The sequence below is a fragment of the Coturnix japonica genome, chromosome 1 (genome assembly GCF_001577835.2).
Source record: "Coturnix japonica isolate 7356 chromosome 1, Coturnix japonica 2.1, whole genome shotgun sequence".
In the NCBI taxonomy this organism is placed as follows: Eukaryota; Metazoa; Chordata; class Aves; order Galliformes; family Phasianidae; genus Coturnix; species Coturnix japonica.
The window spans coordinates 77,245,784-77,267,509 of record NC_029516.1 but is presented as its reverse complement, the minus strand read 5'-3'; the positions used below and the strand labels follow the sequence as shown (position 1 = coordinate 77,267,509).

Here is a 21,726-nt window from a genome sequence, read left to right as displayed (position 1 = left end):
GTCTGGAAATACTTATCACCCCCTCCTTGACAAAATTTTTCTCCTCTTCAATACATAAATGATTTTTGTCACATCAGAGAACTTTCAGTGGAGCAAACATGAACCCTTAGAGATACAGCAGTGAAGTATGAGAAAAGAAGAATAACTTTGTGTTTATCATATTAATTCTTCTGAACCTAAGAGCAGAAGTGGGAATAACTCTAGGTGTAATTATCAAGTTAGAAATGGATGTTCACCCCTTAGGAGCTTGGAAAAAGGAGAAGGGAAGTAGGAAACAAAGGATTCCCATGATGCTACCTAATATATAGGAACAGTACATATTTAAATATAAAGCAGATCAGTTTCCTTTTCATGCAAAATTGGAAAATGCCTCCTGAATATATTAAAAATATATTTTAAAAGAACCAATCACCAATAGCACAAAATTAATACTCACTAGTGAACACTAGACTGTAAGAATAAAAATCATGCCTAAAGTATGCAGCAAGCAAACTATACACCCTTGCTGTAAAGCTGACTAAGGTTGAGATGCTCCATATCAACTTGAAAGAAGCTACGAATAGCCCTAGGTTTTATGGAGGCGAAGTCAGACTTGCAAGAAATTTGAAGAGTTCAAGCATCTTCATATTTCCAGAAGTGTTTGCTAAGAGGATTCAGATGCTAAAGAATGTACTAAATTCAGTCCTGAGGTCATCATTTTTCAAAAGACATTTAAGACATTTATTCCTTTTCCTGGTAGAAGTTTGAACATATCCACAACAAAACAATCAGCTTCCATACTGAAATCCTGGAGAACTGCTTGTACTTTCTTTCCCCTACTGCAGTTTATCATATGGGTGAATCTCACTAGTACAAGTCGGGTCCACAGGATGCCCTTTATAAACAGACAAAAGGATAAAAGCCCTATAGCATGCAGCAAGGTCAGTGGCCTCCTCACATATTTTAGGCTCTTTGGTGGACTGCCACCAAGCAGTATCTAACAAATAGTCAGCAGTCCTTTCAGTTTTTATGTTGCATTTCTTTCCATTCCTCCATTTCTATAGCACTGGTTTGCATCTTGATGTACATGAAGGATGAGGACAAAAAAAGATAAAGCTTATTTCAAGATATGCTTTCATTTCTATCCTGGTTTTGTCTTAGATAGAGTTAGTTTTCTTTCCAGTAGCTGGGATGGCATTGCATTTTGGATTTTAAATGAGAACAATTTTGTTAATACAATGATGCTGTAGTTATTGCAGAGCAGTGCTCAAACAGAATCAAAGACATCATGTTGAACAATAAAACTGAGTGTTGCTGCTGGTTATGGGCAGGCTGGTCATTAGCATGCAGCGAGAAATGTGAGAAATTGCATTGTTCATCACTTGATTTGTACATTCTTTAATATTATCATTTTCCTTTTCCATCCTACTAAACCGTTCTAATCTCAACACAGGAGTTTTACTTTTTTTCCAGTTACCATTCCACTTTGAGTGAGAGAGTGAGATAAACCACAACTATTTCCAAAACACCACTTCAACAACACACACACAGTGTATGGATATACTTTGCATATACTAAAACATCGAGAATTCACCCAGTTTCCAGTGATGCCCCCAACGTTATGATGCCTTCTCTGAGATTCTGGATGGGATCTGGCTCACTACCACTCTCCAGAAAGTAAATTCCTACAGTTTGATTCTAAAATACTCCACATGAACAGATACATTCATCCTCCAAACTGTACTTTATGCAGTAAAAGACTGGAAATATGCCATAGTTTCTCAGAAAGATCATTTTTAACCTAATGAGGTTCAACAAAGCAAAGTGCAAAGTTTTGCACTTGGGTTGGGGTAATCCCATATACGTGTAAAACTATGAAAGCTCTGCTGAGAAGGACTTAAGGGTCCTGGCTGATGAAAAACTTAACATGAGTCAGCAGTGTGCACTTGCAGCCTGGAAGGCAAATGGTGCCTAAGACTGCATCAGAAGAGGGGTGGCCAACAGGGCGATGGAGGGGATTGTCCCCCCCAACCTCATTCTCATGAGGCCTTATCTGAAATATTGCATCCAGGCCTGAGGTCCCTAACAAAAGAAAAATGTGGAGCTGTTGGAGGGGATTCAAAAGATGACCACAAGGATGCTCAGAGGGCTGGAGAACCTCTCCTGTGAAGACACACTGAGGGAGCTGGGCTTCTTCAGACTGGGGACCTCATTACAGCTTTCCGATATTGAAACAGAGGTTATAAACAGAAAGGAAACTGACTTTTACATGAGCAGATAATGACAGGATAAGGGGGAATAGTTTTAAACTACGAGAGGGAAGATTTAGATTAGATGTCAGAGTTTTGGTTTTGGGTTTTTTTTTTTTTTTTTCTTTTTAAAATGGAGAGAGTGGTGAGGTGCTAGAACAGGCTGTGCAGGAAAGCAGTAGATGTCTCAGATGTTCAAGGCCAGGTTGGATGGGGCCCTGGGCAGCCTGATCTATACCTGATTGAGTGGTTGGCAACCCTGCCTGCAGCAGGGGGTTCAAACTCAATGATCCTTGAGATCCCTTATAACCTAAGCCACTCCATGATTCTATAATTTCCATATGGTGGCCTTATATCAAAAATATTCAATGCTATTTTCATTTCTCAATGGGAGCAAACAACTTATAAATGAATAGTACAGCAACAACAACTCCATATTTAAATCAAAAAGTGTTTTGTATCTCATACAAAACAATACAAATACAAAAAGTATTCTCATACACAAAAATGCTGTTCCCAAAAAGCTAACACTTTGTCCTTACTTTGACAGTGTTTACTTTTCAGTTGCGGTTCTGAAAATTAGCAAGCACATGCCTTTTGGGCTAATTTAATTAAAAGCAGCACTAGATCGTATTATATCTCCTTAAAATATCGTTGTAAGAAACAGCCTGGGGAACCACTCTCCAACATAATTCTGTTTAACTTCCGAAGCAGCAAGCAACGCTGGTTTATCACAATCACTTGGAAGGTTGCCACGCCATAACCTGATACTTTATTACTGTAGTTTCTGACTCCTTAAACTCAGAGGATAGAGACCCAATGGAACAGGTATTTTGTTTTATTCTGACACCTTTGAAAAATATCTAAAGTTCACTGTTTGGTTGTTACTCATTGACAACTGAAAACTCAGGAATTACATATGTACTCCAATAGTTGTGCATATTTGTTTGGCTGTAAGCATCTGTAACACATATCTACAGAATAGTTAGATGCTTCAAACAGAAAAAGCAAGATGCATATAGATAAAAGTCTATGTATTTTGAACCTGCAAGTGTAATATATTCTCTCTAAATACAGATACTATTCTGTTCAGTTCAAAGTTTATAATCAATTTCTTAGGAGTAGATTGGAGTTTCAAAATTACATTCAGAGTTTATTTACACAGATAAAATGAAATGAGAAGATACTTCAGAATGAATAGATTCAGGTATTTCTGTAAGGTGAACTTCTTGAATATGAAAACATTTATTTGCATATTGATGGCCATAGAAAGGAAATAGTTGTTCTAGATTTAACTAGTGATAAAATACCTTATGATCTTCATTCCATAAAAATATAGCCTACGTGTCAGAAATGTCACAGTTTCCCTTCTCATATTTTTGTTTGTTCCTTTGATTGATGGGGAAGATGAACAACACTACAAACACTACATTCATGAAGACGAAAAATATGCCCAATTTTTTTGGATGTGGGGGATTGTAGGGATAGACTTAACAATGTTAAGACATTGTCACTGCCAGACAGAAAAGCACAGCTGGATAGGCAGGTAAGCAACGCATTTGGCCTACAAGTTAAGTAGTTCTACATCAACACAAGTAGAAGAGAAGGAGTTCACTAGAACTCCAGGTGTTAGAGGAGTGCCCAGCACACCTCCTTACCCAGCTTAGGAAACTGTACATAGCTAGACTCCATCAGCACTAGGTCTACTGTATTTGCAAAACCACAAACAATAGAAATTCAAAGTCCAACTGGCATTTGGATTATTCATTCTCTGGATAACAAGGATCTTCACACTAAAATATTAGATAGACAGCCCCCTCCTCCCCCCCCCCCCCCCCCCCAAAAAAAAAAAAAAAAAAAAAAAAACCAAAAAACAAACCTGACTTCAAAGACATCAAATAACAGTAACTGTAAAAAAAAAAAAAATAAAAAAAATCCACCATTTGAATTACTCCTTTACTTTTACACATTCACTCCAGTATTTGAGTAACAGAAGGGTTTGATTTTGGTGCATTATTTTTAACTAATCTTGCAATGACATTATTGTTGACAATATGATATTACAGATTAAACAAGACACAGAACTGAAGTAAGTTTCTTGTTCTTCTGTTTCTCCCTAATATAAAGATTTATCTCCACTTTCCGGATCTACAAGAAAATAAAATTCAAGTACTTCAATCCATTCCAACTAATTAGAGGAAAACAGAATAAAAAGAACCCAAGACGAACATGAGTTAATTTGATTTTTAAAACAATGACAAGAAATACCCACGATCTCCACTAACGTGCACCTAAATTTCCTATTACAGCCAATAGGAATTTCTTCCAATAAGAGACAGAAAACTCTCTCTAAAATGCAAGAAATGCTTCAAAACCCTACACTTGTATAGGGTCATCCAGAAACAGCTACAGAATGGTTATACTACTTTAACAGCATAGCAGACAATATTTGTATAGGTGTAGACATGAATCAGGTTAAAATTACCCTCAAGATGACTTTTAAAACTCTGAAATCAATATTTTCACTTAGAAATTAATTAAGCTAAATGAATTTAATTAATTAAACTAAATAGAGTTGATTTAAACTTGGTAGGAACCAAACCAAACCAAGGGAACCTTTGGCAGGTAAGGCTTGTCTGATCTTTGGCTTTCCTATCGACTCTTTCCATCAACAGCCACAACAACAATAGAAAGATGGTACTTACCAACAGAAATTCTGTAAGGTTTTTGGGTAGATCAAAATCCCTGAAAAAGATGCATTTGCTTCCACTGCCAGACCTTAAACGAGGTCTGGGAAGGGGTGGATCCTGGCTCCACTCATTCTGGTCACTCAGGTGCACTGCACACATCGGAGCTTCCCTGGTGCTCAATCACTGCTTCAAGCTGTGACTCAGAATTTACATTACAGTTACCAAGTTTTCATAAGTTTTTTTTCTTCACCTCAGTGATTTCTTACATAACTTACATAAATTCCTTAATCTCAATTTATGTATTTGTTTAAAAGGGAAAAGTTCAATTTCTGTAGCTGAGCTATAAAGATATTTCTGTTTTCACATGTATGCATTCAAACACCAACCTATATACTGCAGCTACCTTTAATATTCCCATGCATTTTTCTTTTACTAAGCAGGTTCCAGCAATCGGATGGATTAATGACATGTTGCTTTATAACAACAAGTCAAGTGTTCCTTCTCATGAAAAGATAAAACAAAATAAAGCACTTTACTAACAAGATTCATTAAAAAGAAAAGCAGCCTGATTCAATCTGAGATCCAGCCCATTGCACCTGCCTCACAGCCTGCCTACCAGCTCCAGCTGTGGGTGATGAGGAGGAGAAAAGAGCTGGATGCAATTCAGCTGTGCTTGCCTACACGCAATGAACTGTCATTTGGAGATCATGAGAGGATGCAGAACCAATCCTCACAAAAGACTTTATGTAATTTATATGTTGACTTCTATTTCGTAAATCACAATAGAAGATCTTGTTGTCAAGAAATTGTGAAGTAGATGAATTTTTCAGGCTTTCCTACACTGCTTTTTCTCACCTCCTCTCCTATCCTCCAACACAAGCTGCTTGAAAAGTAAAAAGACAAACTATGGAAACACTGAGCTAAAGATCTGAGTCTGCTAAATGATAAGAATCCTGAAGATAAGTTACTGAACCCAAACGATGCTCAACTTTTCAATCAAAGCTTCAGCAGCTCATAGACTCAGCCTCCAATAAAGCATCAGTTGCTTGCCTCTTTTAGCCAGTCTACCACGTTTTAACATCTATAGGGCACTGCACCATTTATATCTGTTCCACTCACACATACTTTTACTGTGGTTATAATTGGCAAGAGAAAAAAGAAATGGCTCAAACTACGATAGACAAAAAATGGCACAGAATTATTTTCCCTGAAGCAACACATGCAAATCCACTACAGTGTCTACTTTCTGTGATTCCTTTCTGTTTGCCTTGTAATATTGCTATTTGCACTGTTTCTGTCAGAGGCTGCAATACAGGCAACTAAATGTCATGATCCTATTGAAACTGCAGGAGCTTTGATTTCTTTGAGCTTGGATTTATGTACCCTGCCTCCTCTTTGTATTCTGTTATCCTGCTGATTTCAGTTCTGAGCTGATGCATTTCCAGATGCCATGGCATGCTTTGTACTGCCAATGTGAATAAAGAAGTACTCAGTGGCAGGTGGGTACCAACACCCATCCAGCGCCACAAGTACCAGTTATTTTTCCATGCTCTGTTTCTCAGTAGAGATTTTTCCAATGGTTCTTCACCATCATTCAGGCTGAAATCTTTGACTATGACAAGTCTTTAATCTTGGAAATGATGTATCAAGAAGTCCAAAACTATGAAGCTTTGAAGAGAGGTATAGAGATCTTTCTAGCCTTGTTAGACTGGTAGAGCAAACACCAGCTCATTGGCCTTGAAGCATTTCATGAGGTAAAAGGTGCGCTGTTTTCAGGGCCAGGCTTTTGAAGTTATCCTAAAGGGCACCAGCACTGCTGCTTCATACTTCAGGGACAGTGTGAGCTTCTCAATCACAAATTCAGTACCCTAAGTAGCCCTGTTAAATCACTTTCAGAGCAAGAGAAAACATTCCGTGAATGCCGTATGCAACAAGGTAGTAAGACCTTTTTACAGAATGAGTTGAAGAAATGGTAGCTCCTTTCGCTGCCAAACTTGAGACCTAAGTGCATGGTACAGAACCCAATACAGGCAGGAACAGTGCTAGCAGCATTCATGGTGATCAACTGTATATCTGTGCAGTGTGCGAGAAAGAAAGACATTTGGTTGTTCATGAAGGGAGAAGCAGGTCCCTCCATGAGGAGAAATACGAGAAGTAAAATTCAGGGCAAAGAAAGCAGCCAGCTCGGAAATGAATGTCAACTGATGTGAAAGGGAAAGTAGGAATCACTCTGAGGAAGGGAGGAGGGAGTAGGCTCTAGCTGCAGTCTGCTCTAAGTGAACAGCCTGCAGGTGCCTTGTACCAAATAAATAAACAAGAATCAAGAAGAATTACTGAAATAAGTATTCACTACACAAGCAATATACAGCTAGAATTGTTCTCTCTCCATCCCACAGATGTGTGGTGCTGCTATCAAAGAATTATTCTGCTAATTACATAGCAAGTCTTGGCCCAAACAACACCAGGTCAGTGCATCCACAACTATTAAAGCACAGTCAGGCAGGAAGGGCTGCAGGAGCACGAAGCAGAGCTAATGTCCAAGTGACAGTGTACAATGGCTCCATTATCCAGTCTGCTTCTGTTCATCTGAACTGGGTAAGATTCCTCAAATGAGGTCATGGCCTTCTAAATGTCAAGACTTCTTGACTCTGGGCACTTGTAACTGAAAGCTTCTAAAAGAGCAATGGGCTGCAAAGAGGGTTTGCAGTTTCTTTACAGAGGAAAAGGGTACAGCCAGTTAGAAACAAGAAAAACAAGACAGGGAAGAGAGACTTTTGTAGCAGCCTGTGAGATTTTGCTTGGTAATTAACTTTGGAATTATGCAATTGTTGCAAACATTTGACATGAGCCTGCCTTCCGTGTTGAAAGCTAATCTGTTTTTTATTTACTGCCTGCCTTGGGAGAGGCAAATAAGATTGAATGCAGTAGAGTTGAGGAGTACTTATTAACAAATCACTTCTAAAGTTGAGGGCAAATAGCCAGTGAAATCTGGCTTGCAAATATAATTTTCGTCAGCATATGGTACCACTCAGGGGACATGAAGGAGACATTTTTGTTACACACGTACATATGAATAGCAATGAAGCCATCATGAGGAGACTGAAGTAAAAATAAACATTTCTTGTAAATATATGTGAGCAGAGTAAATGAAGCAACAGTTCAAAATGTCTATTAGTAATAATAATACTCCTTGTGAATTTCGATCTGCACCTTGTAGGATGAGTGCTCTGAATTACTTGTAGCAAAAACAAACAACCAAATGTCCAAATAGAACTTGTTAAAGATGCTCCACCAGTTTCATCATGGTCTTGCACCTGGCAGGTTTAAAACATTCATTTGGGGAGACAGTTTTCAGGCTGAGTTGATTGTAAAGTCACTACTGCAAAACTACTAATCAAAATTCAAGATTCTGAAAAATGAATGTCACCTAAGCATAAAAATTATATGGATGGACTCAAACCATCTCTGCGTTACAAAACTCCCACAGACTTCACAGGGTGCATGCCCCCAGTCTGTTCTCTCTGGTTTTGCTTTCCAGAGTCTGCTATTTTCACAGCATAGCTGAGAGCCATATACCTTATGAGCTATATTCAGAGAAGAGGAAAAAATGTCCCATGTGAACTAGGAAATATTCCTAGGACTCCCAGTCTACTCTTGGAAAGATTTCAATGGATTCTGGCACAGACTCTTCAAGCTCAAGGCTGAGAACATGAGGAAGGTGGTAGGTAGAACAGGAATTTTCAGCAAATTGTTTCTTATGCACTGATTTTCTAAGTGAATACAATACTTCAAGTACTGGAAGACCTCTGTGCTATGTAGTTTACCTTCAGCAGCTGCAGTCCTGCAGACAAATCTTTGATCCTCCATTAACTATTCACTACAAGCTGCCTTCACCTAGCTGGTTTGGTGGAATGTAGCAGTGTCATAACTCCAGTACTCAGCCCAGCTAGGCTAGATATTTACAGATACAATCAGGGATTATTTCTCTTCCTCCAATATACCTTGCATTGCTGGATGAACAGCCCAGAAAATGTTACATGACACATACAGGTAAAAATATACAGCTATCTCCTGCTGTCACATTTTTCTTTGCTCCGTATATCTGTTGTGAACTCACATGGAACAGGAATGGAATCAGACTTTTTTTTCTTTTTCTTTTTTTCTTTTTTTTTTTTTTTTTAATAGATGTTATAACACACTTGAGAGAAAAAATACAACAATATGAAGTTGAACACAGCAAGTCCTTCATGGCCTGATACTTTTCAATCTTGAACCAAAGTCGAAAAGGTACAAAGAGGGAAAGGTAGGGCTAGGGATTCTTCCATGCACAAAGCTCTCTGAACTCATTTCATTTGATAGCTATTTACCTCCCAAAACCAGTGTCAGTGTCTGACCAGAAATTCAGGCCAAATAAAGTTGCAGCACCAGAAGTCAAGCTTCATTAATTATTGTTTAGAAGATCTTTCATCATAAACCCTTTTTCACGTACTCAGGATATTCTGAAAGACTGAAAAATAAAAATAAAATAAAATAAAATAAAATAAAATAAAAAAGGATAAAAGAAAAATAAAGTTATCCTTGGGTAGAATTTCTTTAACTAGTTCTCTGCCCAACAGGGACTTAAGAGTTCATTTTAGCACTTTTAGAGATTCCAAGCCAGTCTAATGAGTCATTTGTGTTACCTTATTTATATTTTATTATTTTGTTCTCTTTAATGAAATTTAGAAGTAAATCAAGAATCTGATATGACTACAAGTGATGTTTAACCTATGGTTCCTTCCCTTTGTCTTTACTTAATTCTCTCCATTTATCAAATGTTTCTACATTTGGTGATCAAATATTTGAGTAAGATCACTATCCATTATTTTACAGCTTTGCTGCTGACATTCACTTAAAAAACAACAGGGTCAAAGACAAAATGGCAGTCTTTTTTTTTGTAGAGCTCCCAGCAAATAGACATTAATCTAGTTTGAAGATCTCATTATTTAAGTCATGATCTCCTTTTAGTTCTAGGCACATACATACAAAATGTTCTCAACAATGTCTGATCATTCTTGTAAGATGTCCACCAAGAGGTTATGAATCTCCTAAAAAAATATTCATTACTCACAAGTACTCACTGAGATTAATCACTTGCCTGTATGTTTTCCTGAGCACATTTCATTGTGCAGAGTTAAGATTTTAATTTCCAATTGCTTTTACTAAACATCAGTCATAGTGTTTCTGTTTTTTGTTTGGCTGAGTATAACCTGAGAAACAGTTTGAGCAAATCCTAACAACACAGCACCTAAACTAACTTCCAATGGTCACTATGCAGTACAGATGTGATAATCATTACTGTGAAAATAAATCCTATCTGGAAGACATTATACATTTAACACATGAAAAGAGACACAAAAACAGTAAAAAAGAATTTGCTTAAAAATCTAAGTAAATACTAACAGACTGTCTTATTTTTTATGTAATGACCCAGATATTATTACTATGGTTGCAAATTCAGCTTGCCTGCTGAGCTGCAGAATGTTGTTGTACCAGTCGGATATGAAGAGCTTGATATTGCTGCTAATCGGCAAGACTGAGAGCATGCTGTGTACAGCAGTATGGCTTTCCCAACCAGCTGGACTCTAACTGGTCCTTGAGCGGGGCTGCAAATGTGCCAGCATTTAGGCACCTTTCCTGTGGAAGGACAACCAGGGGTTTGGGGTCCTCCCATGTTCCTCTCCAAGAGGAATCCCAATCTGCATGAGTGGCTCAAGCAGTAGTGGGAGAGGGAAACCAAGCTCCTATCCCTCACTGTGCCACTGCTCACAGGTGTTATTCTTCCAAAAACAGCTGTAGCCTGCATGTCTGCCTCAGGGGTGTGCAACTGCAACACTAGTGTAGCGGGCATTTTCAGTGTGAAATCCCATGCCCAAGAGTAGCATCATTCATTCTCTTCTATTCTTTTATTTTTCTTTTAATTTCTCCTTCAGAATGGTGTTTTCCTTTTAATGCAATTAAAAATTGCAAGTAGGGGTTGGGAGAAGCTATTTCATGAATATATATATATATTTAAATCTTAGACAAACAACAACAAAAACCATGCACAAAAACCCCTCCAGTCTACATGGTGGTTCAAAGATAATTGAGTGGTGGGTACCAGCCTGAGAACAGAGTTTAGGCAAAGACACCTGATTGTATAGCCACAGTGAAAACATTCCTCAAATAAGTACAACATGGGCAAAACTACTCCCACTGCAGCCACTTACGGATTACGACTCTAAACAAAATGATGTCTACTGATACTATAATCTTTTAAAGAATTAGCTACTACTAATAAGCAATAATAATAATGCTTGGCCAGCGCTATCCTAAGGATCACAGAGTCAGGATTTCAATGCTTTTGACATTTCCTGTGGAAAAAAATAAAACAAAAAAAAACCAAAAAACAAAAAAACGAAAAAGGACGAAGTTCCTAGAAAGCAACTTAGAATTTGAGCATGCTCGATACCTGCTGACAGGAGATTTTTAAGCTCCCACTGGCAAAAGCATAAGGCATAAGTGCTTGCTTGTCCATCCAATTAACAGCAGAGTAAGAAAAAGGAAACAAAAAAAAAAAAAAAAGAAGAAGAAGAAGAAGAAGGAAAAAGAGAGAAGTGAAAGAAAGAATGCTATTAGGCTGTGATTGTTCAGAACTCAAACGACCCTGTTCAGTGCTGCAATATTTGTAATCAGTCTATACAGTGGAAACTAAAGTGTATTTTTCATTGAACTCATTTGAATAATGGATAAATTTAAGGAAATTGTAATTTGTTTTGCTGCGCAGAATAGCAGGCTAAATTAATTGAATAAATTATTCATTGTAAATTATGGGCTTATGTCTGCTGCTGTCTCCATATATATACATTCATTTTCTGGCATCTCTGCTGAGCTTGCTAACAAGTATACCAATTAGTAACAATGATGCTGGTGGTTTTATTTTAGATTTACTTATCTTTGCATTTCCTGGTTTTGTGTGGTACCAAATGCAGATATAGTAAAAGAACACGGATTCCTCCTTTTCACTCAGAAACAGGAAATACTGGAAGTCTAAATAAACTGATAAATAATAACAAATTGACAACTTGTCTGGGCTTTATTGCTTGTTCCTTTAGTCAAAAATTTGAATTCATTTCAGCAAGTGTCCAGACTTCATACAGGTATTTGGAATAAGCCCTCCAACATTCAGAAGTATCACTCACCTCTAAGCTATGTGCAGCAAAATAAATGTCTGACTCCAGTAACAAATTAATCTCTGAGTTATGATACGTTCCATAGTAAATACTTATGTCTGCATAGTGATTTAGAAAGAGGCATGCTGCAGATGTGACTTGGGCAAATCAAATACGTTAATCAAAGAAAAATCTAGGTGAGGTTTCAAAATGGTGGTTTGGGGATTTGAGCTGCTTCGTGGACAGACAGCACAATACGAAGAGTTCAGCAAAGCTCTTCATTTTATAAAATTGAATTCAAGTCTTTCAGAAATCTGAGGAGGCACTGAACAAAAGAACTCAAGTGTGGAATAATCTGATTTGATTTCATATGTCTACAGTATAGGCATCTTTCAGAGATTGTTGTCCATGACTGTTTTTATAATAGGGTTTTTATTGCAAAGTTCTTCCCACTTTAGGAGTTTGTTTAAATTATGATGAATCGATGGAAAAGCCACTCTTTCTCCTTGGACTCCAAAGCTGTGGAGACAAGCTAAGGTGAAGTCAACCACAAAGCATATACCTGGCTGACAGGAGCCTCTTATACCACAAGAACAAATTAGAGAAAGATAAGGAATGCAGTATGTGATAATGCCTCTGAACAGATGCTGACCAAATGGCACGTTTCCTACTTATGGGAAATGCTGTTAACGTTATTCAGAAAAACAAAAACGAAATGAAAAAAGAATGGATAAGACACTTCCTTGCTATATGCTGCCTTCCTCTAAAATCAAGGTTTCTAAAAAACAAGAACAAAAGAAACCAAAGCCAACAATAGACAAGCAATATGGGATGGAAAAGCTAAAGCACAGAAAAAGATTACACTTTTGAAGCTTATAGTCTCTGTAAAAGTTTCTGTGCCACAACATAAAGGGTAAATCTGGAAACTTACAAGCTTTATGCATCTAAATCTTCTGCTAAAGTTCACAGACGTGTTTTGTTACATACTCACATCCTATGTCAGTCAGGCTTACATGACCCCTGTATTTTCACTGACTGCTCTGTTTTTATATTGACTCAAAAAAGGTATATTTCCTAATTTCCTACTATTACTTTCTAAAAATGAACTTCAACCTTTAAAAAAAGGGGGGAAAAAAGCCACATCAATTTGCAGTTACCATTTTCATGGCATTATTTGGTTTTTAAATGAGTAGACTTTTCTTGCTCAACTAATTCATGACTGTTGCCTGTGTGCATTTTTTGATCTCTTTTCACATCTTTGCATCTCACCCTAGGTGTTCATCCTTATCTTATATGAAGCAGTCAAGGACAAGCAGCCAGCTGCTATAAAGACCGATATATTTTCTTATGCCAAGTCTATGCACAGATCTCTTGCCATGTATTGCAAGGTTTTCAGATAAACAAATTCAACATCAACTGGCAGGATATATCATTGCAAATATTATTTAGTCAAGGAGCAACACTTTTTCTAACCGCTACAGTTAATCCAGGTAATGCATTGTGCATGACTATTAGGCTGCCTGTTGTGGTTTAACCTGCTCAGTGGCTGAGCACCACACAGTTGTTTGTTCATTCCCCCTCTCCTCATTGGAGTGGGGAAAAAGAAAAAAAAAATGAAGTAGAACTTGGGGGTTGAGATAAAACTATTTACTAAGATAGAAGAAAGGAAAAAGATAATAATTATGGCGTATATACACGTATAAATGTACGTAACAAGTGATGCACAAGCAATTTCTTACCACCTGCCAACTGATGCCCGGCTAGCTCCCTGAGCAGTGAAAGTGATGAACTCCCACTCCCTTCAAAACTCCTTCTGCAGGACGTCCTATGGTATGGAATATCCCTTTGGCCACTATCAGTCAGCTGTCCTCACTCTGTTCCCTCCCAGCTCCATGTGCCCTCCACTGACCATGGCCTTGGCTCTGTACAACACTGCTTAGCAGCAGCTGTAAACATCAGAGTGTTATCAATGGTTTTCTCCTAGAACCAAAACACTGCACCACAGCAGACAGTCTGAAGAAAACAATTCCATCCCAGCTGTAACTCAGATACTGCCTTCTTTTACTCTCTTTTATAACCTCTCACTTCCTTGCTATATATCACTTTGCTGTCAGCTAGCAGAGCTTCTCTGGAAAAAAGGGTTTCTGGAGAATGATGGAACTTTTTCTTAAGGAATAATGTAGGGACAAAGCAGTACTATAAGACCAGAACAAAACTTCCTCATTAATGAAACCACTGATTGTCAAGAGAGATCACTTACATGAGAGACCTGTTCTCATTTGGCTCCGAGTCCTTTGATTTTCATCAAGCTATAAATCCCTCAGTGAACCTCTGTAGAGACAGGAGGTCTTGAAACATGCAGTAACTATGTGTCTTTTGTTCATTCTCAAGTAGCTGTCAGTTGGTGACACTAGTCTAGAAGAAAAAAAGAAAAAAAGAAAAAAAAAATCTGAAGCATAGAATAAATCTGAGTATTTAGATGTGACAATTGCTGGTTCTGTTGTCCTCTCCTGAAAGTCACTGGTCTGATCTGCTGAGCTCAGCTTTCTCCAGGAACTGTCTATATACTGTCTATAGATCTTACATATATCATATGCCCATTCAAACTTATTTATATCTAAGCTGAGAGTCTTTCGGTAATTTTTGCTAGTACAAACTCAGCAGTAATACTAGAGAGATATTGAAAACTAGAGGGCTCGGCAATGAGCAAACACTTTCCAACTCAGGATATTTTATGATTCTATAGTAAACATTTCTTCTGAGATAATTACCATATACTTTTCTATGAAACCCTGGGGAATCACACTGATAAGACAATTGTCTGAAGGGGAATGTCAGGGAAAACGACCTTGGAGTCCCTGTCTGTCAGCTGTACAGCACAAATGAATGCACCCATCAGAGGTGTTGACTGGGATGGCAATAGGCCATCCCAAGAACCTGCAGAGGCAGAAGGAGATTGCTTTATTTTCTGTGTTGCACTATCTATGATTTTGTGGATCATTATTCAGCTTGGTTACTGTTACTAACAGATTATAGAGACTCAGTACTTTTTGGTAAAGGTTGAAAGTCAGGATGTATTTGTTCCTGCTTACAGTCTCTGAATTCCTCACTATATGCCCCCAGTGACAGCAGAAGTGACATATCCATGTTTTATACCATGCAGACAAGCTGATATAAAGCAAAAGAAAGCCATTCCTTTCATACATTAATGTTGATTTTTAGTATAATTAGTCTCAGTGGTCCACATGGCATGGGTCTGGATACTGTCCTTTCTTTTTAAACATACCAGATATCCTTGCTGAAAGAGCATAGTCCTATTTTAGTTGCCTTTCATTTTGCAACCCAATAAATTAAGAAGATGACATTCTGCATACACTGTGGTTCATCATTTATCCCTATAAATCTTGTTCTGAAGAATAACAAACATCATGCTTTTCACTATATGAACAGCAATAAATAACAAAAGGCCAGAGAACTGAGTCTGCAGATTAGCTGGTACAAAATAATTCCAAACTCACTTAGTCCATTTTTAATTGTTCTTTCAAATATTAAAAAAATTACTCATCTCTTCAGCTGCCTCATATATGTTAAAATCACTAGCAAGTAACTAGCATGAATTAATGAAGTAATATTTATGCATTTTGCCAATTATAGCTACATGGGGGTAAGAGAGAATTTGAAGTCCTGACAATAAGGAAGCTGACATTTACAGAAGGGAAGAATTACTTGTGCAAAATACAGAGTCGGTGGATCAGTGCAGTGTTAAGTTTGGTGCACGCTGCCTCAAGAAAATAACTCGTATGATCCAATCTGAGTAGCACTCAACACTGTGGAAAACAAAGCACTAGAATTCTGGTGTTTAAGTATATATTTGTGAGCCTAAACTAGGTTTTAGTTATCTAACCAGGATGTATGGAAATGAAACAAAGCTTCTAAACCTACCAACATAGAGTCATCAGTCTCTGACCTGTGAAGGTCTCCATAAACTGCATTTAACCTGCTGCTGCCAAGCTGATAGGAAGGTATATGAAGCAGTACTGTCCTTTGCCAATCTCTTGCATTTAAGGGTTCTGTCTTGAAATTACCTGATGTGATTTTTTGAGCCCATTCATCAGAGTATATGAGAGCAAGAAGCAGTAATATCTGACCCAGTACTGCTGGAAACCGCACAGTACAGTAAATCCTATCACTTCCTCCTCAGAGCCCTGATTCAGAAAACATTTACACACCCAAGTAGCTTCTCTGAATTCAGAACAACTGTATAAGCATGAATTCTGTTGGTATGAAAACTGTTAAATCATGGCCTAGCTCCTGCTGCTAGTGTCTGTCACACAACAAGGAAACCTACTGAAAGAAATCAGTACATGAGATTCTTGCAGTTCAGTCAACACAAAAACAGAAGACCATCAGCAAAGCAATATGTCTGATAATGACCCTAGCCAAGCACTGTCACATAAAGTCTTTGCACTGGTTCAACCAACAGTAAACTGAAAAGTACACTTATCTCAAAGACACTGCAAAAACTTAAGGAGACAAAAAATAAAGGCTCAAAATTAAAGAAAACAAGGTCGGAAAAGATTGGCATTCTGATTGCCACTGCAAAGGCCCCCTGCTGTTTTTCTCAAATAGATCATAAACATTCCTAATCATTGTGTTGGAAAGCTTAACCATTCAATTTAATAGAAGGGTTGTTCCAAAAGTAATGCCTCCTATTTTATTTTGTTGACCCACAATGTCAGAGGCAGATGTTGGTGGTATGGCAGCAGTGGTTGAACTTTCCCATCAATACTATGTTAAATGTTGTTGCCATGTGACAGATGGCAGAAAAAATGGCACCCGTTGATATTCACCAATGCTTGCTGAACATCGAAGGAGATTAAACAGACGATCTGAGCAGTGTGGTGATGAGTGATGCATTTCAGCAGTGGCAACAGTGACAGAGGGTCAACTTGGTGCAAATTTTTATGAGCTCAGCATGCAGAGTCTTGTTTATCACTGGTGAAAATGCACAGCTAGTGGTAGGGACTATGCAGAAAAATAGTGTTTTGTAGCTGAGAATTTGTTCTACCAATCAGTGTTTTAGTGCTTTTTTGCATCTGTTGTCACTTCCATAGGAATAAATAGGAGGCATCACATTTTTTGGGAAACCAGAATAATTCAGGTGTGGTAAATACATTAAATAAAATCTTTGTTGAAATAATATACAAGATGAAAAGTTACAACAGTACCTATCTCACTGAGAAGTTAACAAATCAGTGTTTAAATGCAGGGAAACAAGAGGGAGTAAGAACAGCTGATGGGTGGAAAGATGCCACACTCGAATCTTTCTTTGCATTGGACTCACATAACTTCTATTTCCAGGCAGTACAAAAGTGATGTATCATCTTTTGAGAAACCGACTTCTCTCTGCTTATAGTATGGACAACTAGGAAGTCAAGTCTCTTTCTGAGCACTATTTGCAGCTGTTCAAGTTTACAGGTCTCAGCACTAACATCAAACCATATCCTGAATTTACCTTGCTTACATTTCATCCTCATCGTTCCAGATACTTCTTTCACCACTATGTTGTTTAGTTTAGATAGTGCTGATACTGGAGAGAAAAAGAAAAAAAAAGAACAAACTCTCACTTGCTTTGCACACAGCTTTTATGTTAGTTTGTATTTTGGCCTAACAGAAAGACAAGTGTGCTAAGACTATGAGACATAAATACAGGTCTGAATATCAATAGGGAACAATTCAGGTAATAACTCTTCCAGACTATTCTAGATAGGTCAATTATTGCATGAATTGAGTAAGAGCAAAATTTACACAAGTACAAACTGCACAAAAGGGACAAGCAAGGACACCACAATTCTACCTAATTTTCTTCCATTTTTTTCTTTTTAGGGAACAAATGTAGCTGACCCCATCACTCACAGCACTCAAAAAGCTACGTAGGAGTCAGATTCAAATTTTGACTCTGGTGACTTGCTTTGTACACACACAGCTCTACAAAAATGTCTAAATACTCACTTCAAAGCAGTCAGTATATTAGGGAAGCACTATAGGAGTCAGAGAACAAGTATTCAGATCTGAACACTGCACATCTCAACTCTGATTAGAATTATTTTCTTTTAAATTTTCCAAAAATATTTTGGCAGTGGGAAGCAACTTCTGGCCCAGCCCACATACAAGTTAACACAGTCCTCCTAGTTCTGATGTCTGTTTGCAGGGGACTTAAGAAACTGGAAAGCTTCTACCAGCAGTGCTCTTTGCAGGTCAGTATGGTTTCATATCACAGATGGCCTCTGTGGCTTCCATAAACCAACAGCTGCAAATCCATTTGTCATGGGGAGTTGATTTTCCCAAAATGGCACATGGTAAAATTTACAGGACTGCACGTAGCATCTCTGAGATATCCAAGCAGTACACAAATTTGATGATAAAGAGAATTCTGCTTTCCATTGATATTACAATAGCAACAATAGCATTAAAAAAAGTAAAAGTTAAGCTGAGGAAGTGGGGAAGTTCTTTAAAAAACTTGTATTGATAGAGACGGCATTGATTCAGTGAAATTTGAACAGAGGGCACCGAGCACTAAGAGAGACAAATACACTGTAAGTAGAATAAAATATAAATAGAAAAAAAGTGGCCAAGCTGGGAATTTTCCCACTGAACTTCTTTCCCAACAACAGCAGCATTTAGAAAAACTACCACAGCTTTCCAGAGTACCGTACACATTGTTAATTAGCAGTATAATTTGTCCTTCCTTTAATGATGGTTTATTCTGCTCTGGCTGTCAGGAGAAGAAAACAAGAAGGGAATTTGGAAACCTTATGAAAAAAAAACCCATAGTTTTAGGGCATTCAGGCTTGAAAAATATACAGCTGTTGATGGATTAAAACACACACACACACACCACTCCCATAAACATTCAAGGAATAATAGATGGAAGGAAAATAGGTAATAAGAGTGAAAGATTTTGTTTATAGACTTGACTGGTTGACTAGGGTATAATTATAGGATCTGGTTCCAATCCATCCTATGTAATATAATTGGTGTGTATGGGAGACAGATTTGCTTATAATAAATGGATCTCCTCATGATGGAACAGAATGATATTGGTGTGAATACACTAGAATGACAGCATAATTTAACAGGAGTGATGCTTGAGGGTGGACGTTATTAGCTTCAGCAATTCTGAAGGCACACTGTACTTGCAGGCACATCATACTTTCACACAGAAGGTGCACATGGTAAAAGAAGCAGCAGTTTTATAGATCAGAAGTTTTAATTGAGTTAATTAGATTTCACTCATCTTTCAGCTGTACTGCTGCCAAGTTGCAGAAGGTGCTGCATAAAGGTTCAGGTAAGCTTGTCCAGCCTTGGTTCAGGCAAAATTGTTCAAATCTTCTTGGTGAGAAACAGCTACTGAGAACATAGTCAACCCTATATTCAGACTATTTAGCCAACGAAAGCAGGTGAGTATAACAGAAGGTGAAATAATCTGCTTCCCCAACTAATAATAATAATAATTATTATTATATTATTATATTATATTATAATAATACAATGAATAGTAGTGAGGAGGGGGGTGGGAGTTTTAAAAAAAAATACCCAAAAAACAACAAAAGGAAGTCCTGGGGCTGTTCTTGGTAGTATCACTGGCTATTAGACTCAGGGAGTTCTATCATTCTTCAGGTTCCTGTGGTTGTTGAATATTTAGGAGCCAGGTCTGGACACAGAGGAGGGGTCAAAGTTGATTAAAGTTGATTCAGTAAAGGATCTTCAATCATGTCTCAAAGGGAGTTTTAAAATCTCCTTTGTAATTCTGAAGGCTTGAAACATGCTCAGTGCACATTTGCACTGACCTTGCACTTAGGAACCAACACTGATGAATTTGTTATTCCAATTAGAATTAAAAACATGCTCTGAGTTAACTGTAAACAAGCATATATCACTATATGTTAAAACTTTCTTATAGGAAGCCCTCATGAAGAGCTAACCACTGACAGTACCACTAGGCTCTGAGAACTAAGGACATGGATACGGTCCTTCCAATGGAGAAGAGTCATATAATGGCAAATTAGCACTCCAGTACTGTTGGACAATCCACTACCAGTTTTTTTGTTTGGTTGTTTTCTGCCAGCAAGGCTTCTGAAAACAGAAACAGACCATTACGTCTGATAGACCAGCTTAGAGAACAGAACACTACTATCAGTAAATAGAGACCTATAAGTCAAGACTCCTGGATTGTGCAACCTACTAGTCAGCCTTCTTTGTTTGCTTAGCACTGAATGACAGAATCCATCTTGCCTAACTCCATTTAGTTTGATCTAACGTAGATCAGACTAAATAGATATTATCATTATTTTATTATATTCACCAATACATTAGTAGACACAGTACCAACGTATTCTAAAAGAAATGAAAAAGTTAACTGTCCTGCAGTGTACAATAAATAGTACTACTATTATTAGTAGTGACAATTAGTTGCTGAGTAGAGAGTTGATAAGAGTTACTTCAGGGAAATATAATGTCATCCATACCTTTATTCAGTGGAAAGAAATAACAAGGTATCTCTGTGGAAAAGCCATTTAAAAATAATACTGTGCACAAGAAAATGCAGTGAATGATTTATGTAACATTAAAGATATAAAATGCATAAGCATAATATATTTATTTTTCATTAAATACCTGTTAATTTCATTTTGCATGTCTTCTACTTCCAATGCTAAGTTAACAAATCCTCCAAAGGCTGGCATAGATCAAAGTTATAAGTTATATTTTAGTTATCCGCATTCTAAGATACTTGCTCCAATTTGAATTTATTAAGAATAATTAAGTGTATGTCAGAAGGGAAAAGACATAAAACACACCACAGCTAAGTCACAAACCTTGCCAAACATTAAATAAAAACATTCTCTTCCACCAGCTTTGCATGGAAGAGAAGCCAAATCTCTCTCTGGAGTAACTCCACTGAAGTCAATAGAATGGCACAGGGAATACATTTGGCTAGTGCTACCTGGCATATGGCCTTCTAGGAAACATTGTGATTTATTAAAAGTTGGCCACGTTACTGTCTACAGTCTCTCAAGTGAATCAAATCTATTGTGCAAGATACATTTCTTCACTGTATGATCCTACTCACTTTAACAGAAAATCAGCAAAGAATGACTGACCACAAAGCACAGTGGCAGGTATTGCCAGATTTGAGTCAGAAGATTTGCTCTTTTTCCTGCATATCACTGTTTTATTTTTACTTGTTTGGAAGAGCCAAAGTTTACACTGACAGGGCTGCTGGTTTTAGGTAAACTCTGGGCTCTTGTCAAAAAGCAGAAACAGGTATGCAGGTTGGCATGTCACAAAACAGACCTGTTTTTGCTGCACAGGTGCCAGAACAGCTTGTGCTACAGCTCCTGAGTCATGGTAGCTTATAGCCTGGCATATTGGGTCAACACAAAACCAGCAGGTGTTCACTGGACCAACACCTGACAGCAACAGCTGAAGTAACACACAATTGTCAGTGCAACAATTCACCATTTTCAGAGCTTCTTTTTCCTGCATTACTAGCATAAATATCACCTTCTGGCTGAAGAAGGACACCCAGGTCACATACATTCTATTCATCTGTCTCAA

At 37.7% G+C, this 21,726-nt stretch overlaps 1 long non-coding RNA gene across 1 annotated transcript in view; it reads right to left on the bottom strand.

The window, feature by feature from the left end:
* LOC107321053 overlaps positions 1-17,701 on the bottom strand; it is a 71,663-nt gene extending 53,962 nt beyond the window's left edge. Inside the window, exons 1-2 of the long non-coding RNA XR_001558441.1 lie at positions 17,624-17,701; positions 14,369-14,523 (exon numbers count right to left, since the gene is read on the bottom strand). This is a non-coding gene — a long non-coding RNA (uncharacterized LOC107321053). The remainder of the gene's footprint in view (positions 1-14,368; positions 14,524-17,623) is intronic.
* Between the last annotated feature and the right edge of the window lie 4,025 nt (positions 17,702-21,726).